Source organism: Miniopterus natalensis, chromosome 12 (assembly GCF_054644295.1).
Source record: "Miniopterus natalensis isolate mMinNat1 chromosome 12, mMinNat1.hap1, whole genome shotgun sequence".
In the NCBI taxonomy this organism is placed as follows: Eukaryota; Metazoa; Chordata; class Mammalia; order Chiroptera; family Miniopteridae; genus Miniopterus; species Miniopterus natalensis.
This window is the reverse complement of record NC_142092.1, coordinates 67,049,445-67,063,609: the sequence shown is the minus strand read 5'-3', so window position 1 is coordinate 67,063,609 and position 14,165 is coordinate 67,049,445.

Here is a 14,165-nt window from a genome sequence, read left to right as displayed (position 1 = left end):
GATTCTTCACTGTTTTTGAGAACTTTTTAAATGTTTTCTCTACCTAGGATGACATATTCTCAGAAAATGAGTCTTTTTTTCCAAAGTGAAAATCATTTAATGTTTTTTGTGATTATAAAGTTATGCATGTACAATTTTTAAAAATACTAGACAGCAAGGAAGATATAAGGAGAGAAGTAAAAACACCTCAAGTCCCACTTCCTAATGGTGTTAACATAGACAGACGTGTGGACAAGGGTCGCATTTCTTACTTTCCCAGTCGCGTCTGTGGGACTCAGGCTGCTTGCTTGGTCACTTCTTGAGCCTGTTTCCATATAGAAATATATATACATCCCCATCTTACTGGGACTGTTCTCTGAAGAACATGACTGAGACAGGGGGTGATATGTGTTGTCCAGGACCCCATCCAGGGGATACAAGCAGGCTCATCTCCGCTGCTATTGGAAGGCACCCTGAGGTCACCGGGGGAGGCAGAGCCCCGGCCTACAGACTCCCAAACCAGTGCTCTTTCCACAGAGTCAGACGGTGTGGTTCCTGAGCAAGAGGCAACTGGCGTTAGTCTGCCTGGGTTGGACCCTCACTGTGTGGCGCTGGGTGAGGTCTTGGATATCTCTGAGCCTAGGAATGGGATCATGGAGCCCACCTCACAGGGTCATTGCTCGCTTTCTGTGCAGGTAAGAGCTTACTGTTGTTGTTATTAATGAAAGTCTGCAGAATGAATCCCCCTAGAGGACAAGGTCAGAGAGTGTGCTCCTGCGGGGGCCACCGTGTCAGCGCTGGGAGTGGAGTGAGGCTCCTGGCGGAATGCCCAGCACACATCCAGTGTCGGCCTGGGGAGAGACCCGCCCGTGATGACCCTGATACCGGCTGGGTTGAGGGCGGGCCCAGCGCATCTCAGGAAGAAGCAGTTTGCAAGGCGTGGAGTGTGAGGTTACAGAAGGCCCCTAGGAGGGCAATCTCACCTCCAGGGCCCCTCTCCAGTGCCCACTGGCACCAGGCCCACTGCCAGGCTGGGAAATCTGTTTCCCTGCTTAAGACCCCACGGAAACGGCTCGGCCCAGGAGGGGATGCTCCAGTTGCCGTAATGGCCAGGCTCAGGGGGTCCTGCCCTTTCTGCCTGCCTGGTTGTCTCAGGTGCAGGCAGTGGGTCTGTTACCAGCTTCTCGCCACAACTGACCAGGCTTCCCGGCTGTCATCGCAGCCCTGTTACTGAGCACCTACTGTGTACCTGGCGTGGAGCGCACATCTGTTCTCTGAGTCATTGAATGGCATCATTGGCCCACTTAACAGATGAGAAAAGTGTGGCTCAGAGGGGCGGGGACTCTCCTGGGCTCATGGCCAGATTGGAACCCTGCCCCCACCCACCCACAGCCTCAGCTTTCGGACTGCCACACTGCACCCTACCCTCGGCCTTGGCAGTGTCCCTACCTGTGTCCAGTCCTCCAGCCCCAAGACTGACATCCACCAGCTGCTTTCACCCCCAGAATTCCCTGCTGCCAGCTTCCAGCCTCAGCATCAGAACAAGCTGCTTTCCAGCCCATCCACAGCCCCGTGTCCCTGTGACCATCGTATGCCACTTATCAAGGTGCTTACAGGATCTGGGGGCTGCTGGCCACCCGTGCTCTAGAAATTGTTCAATAGCTTGGCTTTGCCTCTCTTCTTGCTGATTTAATCCTTTAACCTCAAGCAGTTTTCCCAGAGCATGAGCATTTTAGAAGGGCTTGGGGGTAATTACTAAGAATTTGCTGAACATTCAGTAATTGCCAGGTACTGTGCTAAGGGTTTTCCTTGCATCATCTCACCTAATCGACTCATCAGTGCTGACCATTTCCATTGTGCAGATGGCGAGGCTGGCTCGGGAGGTGAAGGGTCGCTGCCCAAAGACACCGTAACAGTGACGGCCCACATTTACCGGGCACTTTGTCAGACGCTGTTCCACGCACTTTCTGCGTATTGTGTCATTGAATCCAAGCCTGTGAGGTCAGTACTGTTCTGATCCTCCTGTGAGAGATGAAACTGAAGTGCAGAGGGCAATGTGTTGTGCCCAAGGCCGCACAGCCAGGAAGTGGTCGAGTCCGGGTTCTAACCCAGGGTCTGGCTATGCAGCCCACACTCAGGGCCTGCGGACCTCGAGGAGGTAGAGGTGGGATTTGAATCCAGGACCCACTGCATCCAGGCTCCAGTTCTCCCCTAAACTCCCCTGGGAGGCGAGGAACCAGGCCTCAGACCGTGGGATGGCTCCCAGCACATTAGGGCAAAAACCGCAGCTGGGAAGCAGGCCAGCCTCCAGGCCACTCAGAGCTCCGGCCAAGTCCGCGGAAGTGGCTTTGGCCAGGGCCCCTGAGGGGGTGGGGTGCTCCCCAAGGGCTGCTCTGGGGCAGGGCCTGGGCTCCCCACATGGCCCAGGAATTGGCAGGCATTTGTGCCGACCAAGTGCTTTGTGGTAATTACTGTTTCCGGCCTCCGACGGCTTCCAAGTTCTTACACTTACATATCTTAGGAGCCTTGCAACCTTCTTTTAAAAAAAAAACAAATTTATTAAACATCAAATTCAGAAACACATGTTCAGAGATGACCTTTCTCTGTGTAATCTCCATGCTCTCAAGAAGTTATTGTGAAAGTCCAGTGGGGATCACCCAAGTTCACTTTGAAAGAAAACTTGGAATGAGACCTGCTGTCAGAGTGGTTCAGAGCATGGGTTCCAGTGTGAGACAGGCCTGTCCAGCCAACTGTGTGTCCCTGGACTAGTCACTTCACCTCTCTGAGCCTAAGAAGACATGTAACACCAGACTATTGGGTACTCTTATTATTTCCAGGGGTGAAAGAGTCACTGAATAACCTCCATGCACCCGAGTAGCTACAGCTTGGGCTGGGCCAGCTGCGAGATGATGAGCTGTATCCTGATGACCAGCCTATTTTCCTGGAAGGATGGCACCCTTGGCCCTATCTCTGGGCCTGGGCCTTAGCTGGACCTCCCTTCCTTCCACTCCCTCACACTGAGGCAATGCCCAGCTGGCAGTGCCCCACCCGGGCTGCACTGGGACTGGGTGTGACAGCATCTGTCACCAGCGCATGGAGCTGGCAAGCCCAAAGCAACCTGGTGGAGCTAAGAGTCATGAGCTGGGAGGGCTGGGTGGAGGCTGGAGCAGGGACCCACATCTCCTCCCCCTGCATAGTTCATATCACGGATGCGTCCCATGAGCAAGCAATGGGATTCACCCTTTTTGCCTTCACTCCTGTCCCATCTCGGTGATGGCACCTCCTTCCACCACTTGTGTCAGCCAGAATCCAGGGGTTGTCCTCTCTCTTCCTTAGCTTCCACATCTAGTCAACCCCAAGTCTCTCCACTGTTGGACTCTATTAGTTTGTTTGGGTGGCCATAACACAGTACTACCGGCTGGGTGGCTCAAACAACAAAAATCTGTTTTCTCACGGTTCTGGAGGTGGAAGCCTGAGATCAAGGTTTCGCGGGGCTGGTTCCTACTGAGGCCTCTCTCCCTGGCTTGTAGACGGCTGCCTTCTGGCTGTGTCTTCACACAGTCTCTCCTGTCCTAACCTTTTCTTATAAGGACACTAGTCATATTGAGGTAGCACCTACCCTAATGACATCATTTTAACCTTAATTACTCTTGAAAGACTCTATCTCTAAATCCTGCCCCATTCTCAGGCACTGGAAGTTAAGACTTCAACAGATGAATTTTTAGGGGACACAATTCAGCCCCTAACAGACTCTCTTGAATCTCACACCTTTCCTGTGCTCACAGCCTCACCACTGCGCTCTGACTGCTGTCAACTCTCTCTACTCACCCCTGCAGCCCACCGTCCCCCTGCAGATGCCCAGATCTGTTCATACCATTCTCCTGCTGAAAACTTGCCCTGGCCCCCACCAGCTCCCCAGCCTCCTCTTGGTCTCCCCACCTTCATGCCCAACGCCCATCGCACCAGAACCAGGAGCTAGCAACTTACTACCTTGGGCAGGGGCTGGTCTAAGCTTGTTAGGTGGTTTATCCGGGTTAATCCTCATCAACTCTGTCATTATCTCTACTTCATTGATGAAGAAACTGAGGAGAGAGAGTAAAAGACTTGCTCCAGATCATACAACTAAGAGAGGGAAAGGCAGGCGTCAAACCCGGGCAGTCTGGCTACACCTCATGCTCTGGAACACCGCACTCTGTACACTAGGCGGTCTCAGCCTCTGTGCCTTGGCACAGCTGTTCCCTCTGCCTGGAATGCTTTTCCACCCCTTCTCTGCCTGGCAACCTTCTATATGTTCTTCAAAACCCATCTCAAATGTCCCTTCCCTTGGATGATAGTCAGCCTCGGCTCTACACCATGCCCACCCAGCTCTCATTAGAGCGCTGTCATAGTTTGAAGTGATGGTTGTGACTGTCTCCCTGGGAACAGGCACCAGATCTGACCCATCTCTACATTCCCCACACTCAGCATGGGCCAGGCACGGGGGTGGATGCCAGCGAATGAACGAGTGAATGGACAAATGAACACTTCATCACATACAAATGATTAACCTGGGCATATCTTTGAGAATAGATTCCAATTTTGTATTAAAATAGCCAGATGATTCTCCAAATTCCTGCTTTTGGAGAAAAAGAAATGGAAAACACAAACACCTGTTTCATTTTTCTCATGGAAAGTTACCTTTTAGCCTCACTTTGAATTCTGAGCCCAGGGCAGCCTTTTGGGTGTTTGTGACAAATTCGTACCTGCCCCAGGAGGGAGGAAGGGGTCATCTAAAGCTCCAGGGGAGGGCTCGGGCAGGGAGGGTGAAAAATAAAACAGAGGAGGGAAGTTCTTAGCACCCATGGGTTCCTTCCACATCTGAATAGTTGAAAATGATGTTTTGTTTAAAATAATAATAATAAAGGCCTTGTTTTTGTACAAAGGACCCAGCCCCTCGTAAGTGATGCTCATCACATCATTGAAAAAGATTTAAACCACCCAGAAAGGGACAGAGAGGAAAGTAAGCTGACCCCACATCACACTGCCCGCTGCTAACCAAGTGTCCTCAACTGTGCAGTCGCGGAGCTCCGCCCAGGCCTGGGCGCTCCCTCTGCTGAGTGTGCAGTTTAACAAAAATCGCACCACCCAGAGGAAGCTCCGGAAATCACCTTCCAGAACTCACACCTGCGCCTTGTAACATACTGATTCCTTTGCCTGGCCAGTAGCCGTTTATTGGGTACCTACTGTGTGCCAGGCTCTGGCTGGGTCCTGGGAATAAAGGATAGAGCTGCTTGTATGGGGCAGACTTTACTCAAGTAATGACACATGCAATTATTTAGTTGTAACTATGGCCAGAGCTATGAAGAGAGTGCTGGTTCTTTGACCTAGCCAGTGAGGACAGGGAGGGCTTTCTGGAGGAGGCGATGGGTTGGCATGAAGAGGAGGCCTTAACCTGGAGGGATTGAGAAAGGACATGTCAGGCAGAGGCCGTGGCCTCTGGAGAAGGGATTCCAATGGCTGCTGGTTCCTCTTCCTCCCTTGCTGCAGAGACCAGATTTTGTTCTAGTGCCGCCCCCTCCATTAATTAGTTTACTAATAGACTCAGGTGAATCCTGAGGAGTCTAAGCCGGTCCCCTTGCCAGTGGTTGGGGTGGGAGAGGGCAGGTGGTCCAGCTCTGGCTGCAGGACTTCTGGGGAGACCAGCCAATCTCTTTCCTGCCTCTGGACACCAGTGGCGATGGTGTGATGTCCAGGATTGCTGCAGCCATTCTGCACCCCGGAGGGTGAGACCAACACGTGAGAGTGGCCAAGCAAACAGAGCGAGGATCTGGGCCTTTAGCATGTTATTGAGACTCTGGATAAACGATCCTGGCTGTCCGACCCAGGACCTTCTGTTGTTTAAGTTATTTTGAATAGGGTTTGGGGAGTGTCAGTCTAGTTGGAGGTGGGGGATGAAGGGTTTGTTCTGTAGTGATTGTAATGAGATGGGCACATTGTTTTTACCTGGATTGGGGGTTTAGTGCAAGTGGGAGTGGGGGCTGGTGGAGATTATGAGGGTGGGGCTAGAGCTTCATCCCTCAAACTGTCCTTCAGCTCCCCTAAAGCCCATTAAGGGGAGCAGCCTCTAACCCAAGGGCCTACTGGGGCTCACAGAGTAATGGAGAGGCTGCCAGGAGGCGTGGCAGGAGAAGGGGGACGTATCTGTGTGCGTCCTAATCATGGCTTTGGACTTGTCAATTTCTCCTGGCCGTTCTGTCAAAATTTGTTTAACTGAAACGTTATTCACAGACTGTAAAATTCATCCTTTTAAAGTATACAACTCAATGGCTTCTGGTAAATTCACAAGGTTATATAACCACATCACTATCTTATTCCAGAGCATTTTTTCACCCCATAAAGAAACCCCGTCCCCGTTAGCAGTCACTCCGCAGCCCTCATAATCTCCCACAGCCCCTGGGAACCACTAATCGTCCTGCCTTTATGAGTTTGCCGATTCTGACCTTTCTTATGAATCACACAATATGTGGCTTTTGTGCCCGGCCTTCCTGTCACACCAAGCATCCCATCAGATAATGTCCGAAACAAGCACGAGAGCCGCTGAAACCCCCTCTTGTTACAAATAACACTCCCCCTTGCTCAGAGAAGAGCAGAGACGCATCGGAAGGACGTAGCAGCACTCTGGCCGGGTGGCTCAGCTGGCTAGAGCGTCATCCGACATGCCAGGGTTGCGGGTTCGATCCCCTGTCAGGACACATACAAGAAGCAACCAATGATGCATAAATAAGCGGAACGATGAACTGATGTTTCTCTCTCTCTTTCAAATCCATTTTTTAAAACAGGACATAGTTTGAATGAGCTCTCACTGGCCAAGTCTGGAACAATTTGGTTATTAATCATATTAAGTTATAACCCATTGACTAAGATAAGAATGCATGGGCTTATTGTCTACACAAACATACATTTTTGGTGTGCTGCTCTTTATAGCAGAATGCTGACCAATAATGAAAGAAATTTTAAGTCACAAACTTGCCATCGCCAGAGTAATACTTAACATAGGTAAGAATCACCGAGGTGCTAAAGCTAGAGGGTGAAAGTATGGTGGAAATATCTGGATAGTCTGAAAATAGTCCCCCACAAATTCTTTATTAATTATATAGAGAAAATAGTGACCACACAGTAGATAAAACTGGCAGACAGCACCTCAGTGGAGGCGTCAAAGTAGCCATCACTAATAATAGGACAAATCAACATCAAGTGCTTCTCAATATGATGCACCGAGAAAAACATAGCAGCATTTCTGCGGTGTCCCCGCCCCAGATGCACAGCCTGAATGAGGAAACACCTGACAAATGAAAACTGAAGAATATTCTGCAAAATCAGTGACGTGTACTCTTAAAAGATGGCACTGTCATGAAAGGCAAAGACTGAGGAAGTGCTGCAGAGGTCAGGCAGGCTAAGGAGACGTGACAGTGAAATGTGACCTGCTATTCTGGCCTGGATCGGGAACTAGAAAAAATTGCTCTCAAGGGCATCATTGGGAAGGTTTGCCAAATTTGAATAAGATCTGTAAATTAGATATAATACTACGTCAACGTTCAATTTCCCGATTTTGCTAATTGTACTGTGGTTATGTGAATGTCCACGTTCTCAGGAAATATAGGGGGAAAGGAGGCATCATATCTGTAGCTTCCCCTCAAATGGTTTAGGAAAAAAAAAGATGCTCAGAGAGAATGGTGAAGGCAGTCTCAAACTGGGAAAAATCGGCGAGCCTGGGGGAAGAGTACATGGGAATCCTTGGAGCTATTCTTGTAGCTTTTCTAGAACTTTGACATTACATCAACGGAAGAAGTTAAACAGAAGAAAGAAAGAAGAAAACCTGTTTGGATTCTTTTCTTTAAAGAAGCTATTTTCCCTCAAGGAACTCATTCAGATGGTTGCCTCCTCAGCAAGCCTAGACTCTTCCTCAGCGATTTCAGGAAAGACGCCAATCGTTTGGAATCAGACTGAGATTTCGTAATAAGATCTTTGTCCCCAGCCATGCAACGCAGGTTGTGCTTCTCGGCCACAACCCTTCCTCCAGGTTCATTGAGAGCATCCAGTGCACACTTGCATTGTGCCGTATCCGAACTGCCAAGGCTCATCCCCGCACCTGGCCAGAGCAGGCGCTCAGGGCAGGAGTCTGTGAGACCCAAAGACTGAAACATCAAGGGAGCAGCAAGAGCTGGCTGGGACTGCGAGGCAATGTGGAGGGACAGGGACCCTCGGGCATGCCTGGGCCCTGGACAAAAAAGCTTTGCACACAGCAGCGTCTGGAAGCCTCCACCCCGTGTCTTGCTGACGAAGGGATTTGTCTTGGAATGAGCGATCCAGAGAGAGAGGAGGGAAAATTCCCCTTTGCAGGGGCAACTAGGGGCTAATCCCATCAGCGTGGATAGGGGGTGAGCAGGACGACAGCTTTGCTAAACTGCACTTCAGGGTTCACTGGAAGTTTACCAGCTCCCTCCAGTTGGTTAAACTCACTCACCAAATGCAGTGAGGTCTCCGGGCTTCGCCTCAGATTTTGATCTGATCTTGTGAGTCCGGGCACAGGGTTTGCGGTTTGACTTTCCAAGCTGCCTCAAGTTCTCACATCTCGATTCTTAAATGTCCTTAGGCCGATGAGGTTTGAGGTTGGGATGTTTGGAAGTAAGTGGCCAGGGATGAAACTGGGAGGGTGGGTAGAGGCCTTGAATGTCACCCCTGGGAGCGTGGTTTGATCCACAGAGCAATGGGAGGAGCTACGGGACAGTGATAGGTAAAGGAGTGAGATGGTCGGATTTTCATTTTCAGATTCACTCTAGCAGCTGCCCCTGAGGACCAGGGGGCGGAAAGGAGAAGAAAGGTAAGTGTGGAGGCTGTCACAGAAACCCAGGCAAAAACTAGAGTGAAGAGTATTGTTCAGACCTTGCCCTAAAATAGAAATGGCGAAATTTAGTATATGTTCCACCACCCAAACTTCTGATTCTCGTGGCAGACATTGCTAATCGCACAGCGTCTCTGTGGGCCTGGGGAGCAGCTCCAGTGACAGCCACGACCAATCATCCGAGCAGGCACACTGGATAAGAGAAGTTTGCCCTCCTTGCTCTCTGTTACAGAAGGCCAGGGCAAGTCATCAGTTGTGAGGATATGCTTGGGTTTGCTGACAATTCACTTTGGGTCTGCCCCAGCCTGAGGCCCTGGGGGCTGGAATGAGGGTGATACCCTACATTGGTCTTTGAGGTCCCTGAAGTAAGGTCATTGTGCCTCGCCTGCTGTATGTTCCCACTTAGAGCATTTTCACATCCATTATCTCATTTCAACCTCACAACATTCCTGGAAGGTCAAGGTTGTCATCCCCATTTTACAGATGAGGAAACTGAGATCAGAGACTTCAAGTAGAGTGCCCAAGTTCCACAGGTGTCAGGTGGCAGAACCGGGACTCAAACTGAGGATCTGTGTGGCTCCAAAAGCCCTGGCTCCTTCCACAGGAGGCAGGGGCCCGCTGCCCCAGCTGTTTGCACTTGTCAGGGCCTCGTGCAGAAAAGCCAGAACAGGTTGGGGCTGACGTCTTGGTAACAATGACTTGCCCTGTCAATAAAAATCCCTGGCTTAAAAAGACCTGGGAAACTTGACTTCTGAATCACCCTTATCTAATCCACTCTGTGCTGAGCCATGGAAAAGGGAAGCTCTGGCCCCTGGATGGGGTTGGGGCTGGGGGGCTCGCTGAGGGGGTGCTGCACAGATGGTGAGGGGTGGGGCCGCTAGTTGTTGAAGAGAATAAAGTTTCTGTCCTTGCACGGTTGGAATGAGGGCCCTGGAGCCAAGCAGCCAGGGCCCGGGCGGGGCCAGCCAACCTTTGGCACGTGAAATGCCACCCCGTGCTCATGGCAGATAATTCTCAGTAATAATTCATCCCCCCGCAGGCGTGCATCCTGAAAGCCCTGTCTGTTCCTGCCTCATGGGGTCCCTGCTGGAATGTGGGGGGTCGAGGGACTGGCTCCAGATGTGGGCAGAGTTCAGACTGGGCTGGGTGAGCAGGGCAGCGTCTGGGCACTGCCTGGGGCAGAGGGAGCCTTTGTGCTCTGGGCTCTAGGATCCCCACCCCCACCCCCAGTGGCTCCACTGGGGAGAAGTTGCTGACACGCGCCCTTGCTCTCTCTGCTCCCTCTGCTGGGACAGCCCAGATAGAGGGTGCTTTCCTGGGTGCAGCCTGGCATCTGGCAAACCTACCTAACCCCATCATGTCCGCGTGCTCCTTCTGAGCTGCAGGAGGGTGAGGGGCAGGAGATCTCAGCCTCGAATGCTTGGCAAAACCTCCTGGGCAGCTTTAAAAACACTTTTCAGTCCTTGCCCCCAGAATCTATGGTGCATTGGTCTGCGGTGGCCCCCCAGGCATTGGCACCTTTTAAGGCAAGCCCAGTGATTTTGGTGGGAGCCGAGGTTGAGAACCACTGGCATGATGTTTTGGGAGGCTAGCACTGCCGCTCAGCCACCACCAGCCATGTGACCCTGAACATGTGATATGGCAGCTGGTGCCTCACTTTCCCCATGTGTGAGACAGGAACAGCACAGCACCTATGCCGTGGGGTTCCTGGGAGGACTGACTGAGATAATGCCGTACAGACTTGGCACTGAGCTGGCACAGAGCACACACTCAGATGCGGTCGCACCTCAGGATAGTGCTTACTGTTTCTTCCTGTCTCATTCCAGCCAAGGGGAGATTTTAGGGCTTGATGTCCCAGGGAGAAAGGTCCCCTTTGAGGACCATAGCGTTAGAGGTGACCAGAGGAGGCTGACACGGAGGCAGGTTGGGAGGTGCTGGTCCCTCCGTGGCCCTTGTGGCTCATGTGGCTCCAAGAGAATCCCACACTCCTTAGCAAGGCACGTGGAGCCCCTGTGGGTCCTGCGCTCTTGGAGCACCAAGAACACCATGTGGAGGTGGTAGCACCTGCTTGCCCAGCTCCCAGTGAGCTCTCAGGGGGAGGGATGAGACCTGTTCAGGTCAGTGCCCTGTCGCCTGCACACGGGTGACAGTCCTGTTGGACAGTCCACAGTGCATGACATGGATCTGCCAGGGGAGCTGGACGATTTTCTGAGCAGGGCGTTAACTGGTCACAACAGAGGCGGCAGCTACCGCTCCCTGAGCGCCCGCTGCGCGCAGGCCATCCCGCTCCGGTTTACCAGATCGCACAAATATCGCCATTGCTCTTTCTGGCAGGCGATACCGTCAGCCAGGTTGGTAAGGGTGAGGGATAACTCCTCCCGGTCCCCAAACCCAATGAACTCTGCACCTCTGGCTCTGTCAGCCACTGAGCTGGGGCACAGAGCTCACGCCGGTCACGTCCAGGGCTGAGAGGATTGTTGTCACCGAACAGAAAGGCCGCAGCTTGCTTTGCTGAGCGAGGCCCTGGTTGCAGACCAGGGTGGAGTGTTTAGGCAGGTATTTCCCCCTGAAGGCGAAGTGATGCTCAAGGCTCTCTCCCCTAGGCCATGCTGCTCTTTTTTCCAGGAAAGCATTTCTTTCTCTTCTTATCTCTCCCCCAGGGAGGGAGTGTAAATGCCACCCCTCTCTACAGCTCACAGGAGAAGGTGGGGCTGCAGGGCAGTGTCCCAACACCTTGGGAATGGCTCGCTTCTCCTCTGCACCTTCTCTTCTGCACCAGGAAGGGCCAAGTTTTCATCCTGATGTGGATTCTTCTCCCCTAGTTTATTTTTCAGATCAGTTTCCAGCAACACTAGAGTGAGAAGGCCAAGTCTCATAACAAACTAAATATTTTAAAGAGCTTATTAAATGCCTGTGTTATGATAATGATGTAGACCATAACATTTAGTCATGACTTTCAAATCAAGCTTTTGATCATGTATTTATTTAGGTATATGCAACCTTGCTGCAAAAAAGGTATTGTGGCAACTTACAAAAACAGATAAAATACAATCGAATAAAAATATAGACATTAGGCTAAAGTAAAAGCAGGAAGCTAGAACGAAGCCAGAGTCCAGTGGGAGACTCAGTACGATTGTTAAAAATAATCACAAATTTTACTTTGAGCTTCCCAGGGGTCAAAGCAAAACAGAAAACATGACTGGTTACAAGATTCCTAACAAGAGTTAGTTTAGGGCTTTGGTATAAACCCAATTGCCTTAGAATTTTCTTTCCTCTGTTAATTTATACACAACTTTGTTCCAAATGTAATTGGAGGGGTTTACTCCTTGGCTTGGCATTCAAGACTTTACAAGCTGAACCCAACCTTCTTCTTGGGTTTCATGTGTGGATGTAGTCTGTGGCCTGGTCACACTGAATAAAAGCATTGGCCACATTTTTGAAGCTGCTGCTAGAGTGGCACAGTTAGCAAAGAAAATGTACTGACCAGCCTTGAAACCCTGACTCTGCCACAGACTAAGCTGCTCTATGACCTTGGGTAAGTCCCTTCACCTCAGTTTCCTCATCTGTAAAATGGGCACATTCAGAGTATACCTTCTATTGTCGTGAAGATGCAAAAACATGCACATGGCATGCTTAGCACACTGTTGATGCTCAATGAAGATGGTTTATTACCTGATTTTGAAACCTGGCCCTCCACTTAGCTGCCGACATAACAAGTGACTTAACTTCTCTCGCCTGCAGTGTGACTATCTGTAAAATGAGGAGAATAACTATTCCTACCACATAAGCCACATACAAGGGCCTGAAAACAGAAGGGACTCAGTGAGTACTTAGAGGCTGCAGCCAGAATCACCTCTCCAGACAACCATTTTGCTTGTCCTTTAATTTTTCAAAATTAATTCATTCTCACTTTCCCTTTTCTCAGATTAATGGAGAAAGAGGAGCCTGAACACTTCTCACATGGTTGGGCTGTGATATCATAAAAGACACAGTCTTGTAAAACCCACACCCTGGGTCAAGGGAAACGCAGCCCCCTGAAGAGCCTGTGAGTGGAGCCGGATGGCTGGGTGGGGGAGGCTGGATGTGTCCACCACTATGAGTCAGGCCTTGCTCGGCTGGGCGCCATCATTCCCCTTTATGTCAGGGGTGAGTTACAGCTTAAACAAAACAACATCACCTGACAGTGTCTGATGATACAAAATCACCTGATGATACAAAGAAATGTATTCTGCACAAAATGCATTTCCCTACACTCTTAGGTATGCAGCTAGATTTCCTAACATGACAACTGGGTGTTCAAATATACAGATATCCAGGAGCTGGCATGAACCAGAGCAAGGGGAGCAGGGTCTGGGGGTGCAGGGATCAGCAGTAAATACCCTTCGGAGGTGTTGGGACGGCTTGGGTGCTGGGTAGCCTATCGCTTTCCCAGGCAGAGCTGCTTTTATGTCAGGAGAGTAAAAGATGTAGACAAAGACCTTCTGGAAGGAAACTGGCTATATCCTGTCCCCAGTGTGGCCCTGAACCACTCTCTAAACCTTTCTGGGCCTACTTCTTTGGTGAAACAGGGAGTTGGACTGGACAATGTCTTCCCGGCTCTAAAAAAAATTTTCCAAAGCAGATGAGGGGCACGCTTGAAGGTCTTGTTGCCTGAATCTGAGGCTCACGGAGCCATCAGCAGTACCAGGTGGGGTGACCCACGGGTGCTGCCTCAGCCCCAAGTCCTGGGCTCTGGGCGGCCTGGCACCAGTATCTCTGAAGCCAGGAGAAGGGCTCTGGCTGTTCCCTGCAACCAGAAGGTCCGATGCCTCCCCTGGACCTGATTGCTTTGATCTCAGCCTTCCCTAGCCCCCGAGACTGCTGGGCCATCCCACCAAATGACCAGGTCAGGACTGACAAAGAAGAGGGTCTAGGGTTTCGCTCATGGCTGACCTGGAGGTATCCCTGAGTGCATATATGTTGTAGCTTGAAATGCCCAGTGTGAAAGGACAGGGTAGACCCCAGGCCCAAAGGCTCTGGGAGGGACTGGGGAGCAGTCCCATGGCCTGGGTATGTGGCCAAAGACAGCTCTTGTGGGTGGAGAGGGAGCCTCTGGGCCTGGCCCAGCTCCCCGCCCTGGTAGAGTCGCTGCTGGCAGGCAGCTGCCTGCAGCCTTCTCAGCTGTTGTTGCAGAAACAAATGACAGCACTGATGAAGAAGAGAAAATAGAATTGAGTATGAAGGGAGGGGGGACTTGGAACAGGGGGCTGGTATTTCTTCTTGGGGTGTGGTTTCTGCTCAGTGGATGGGTGACCATGTTGGTTTG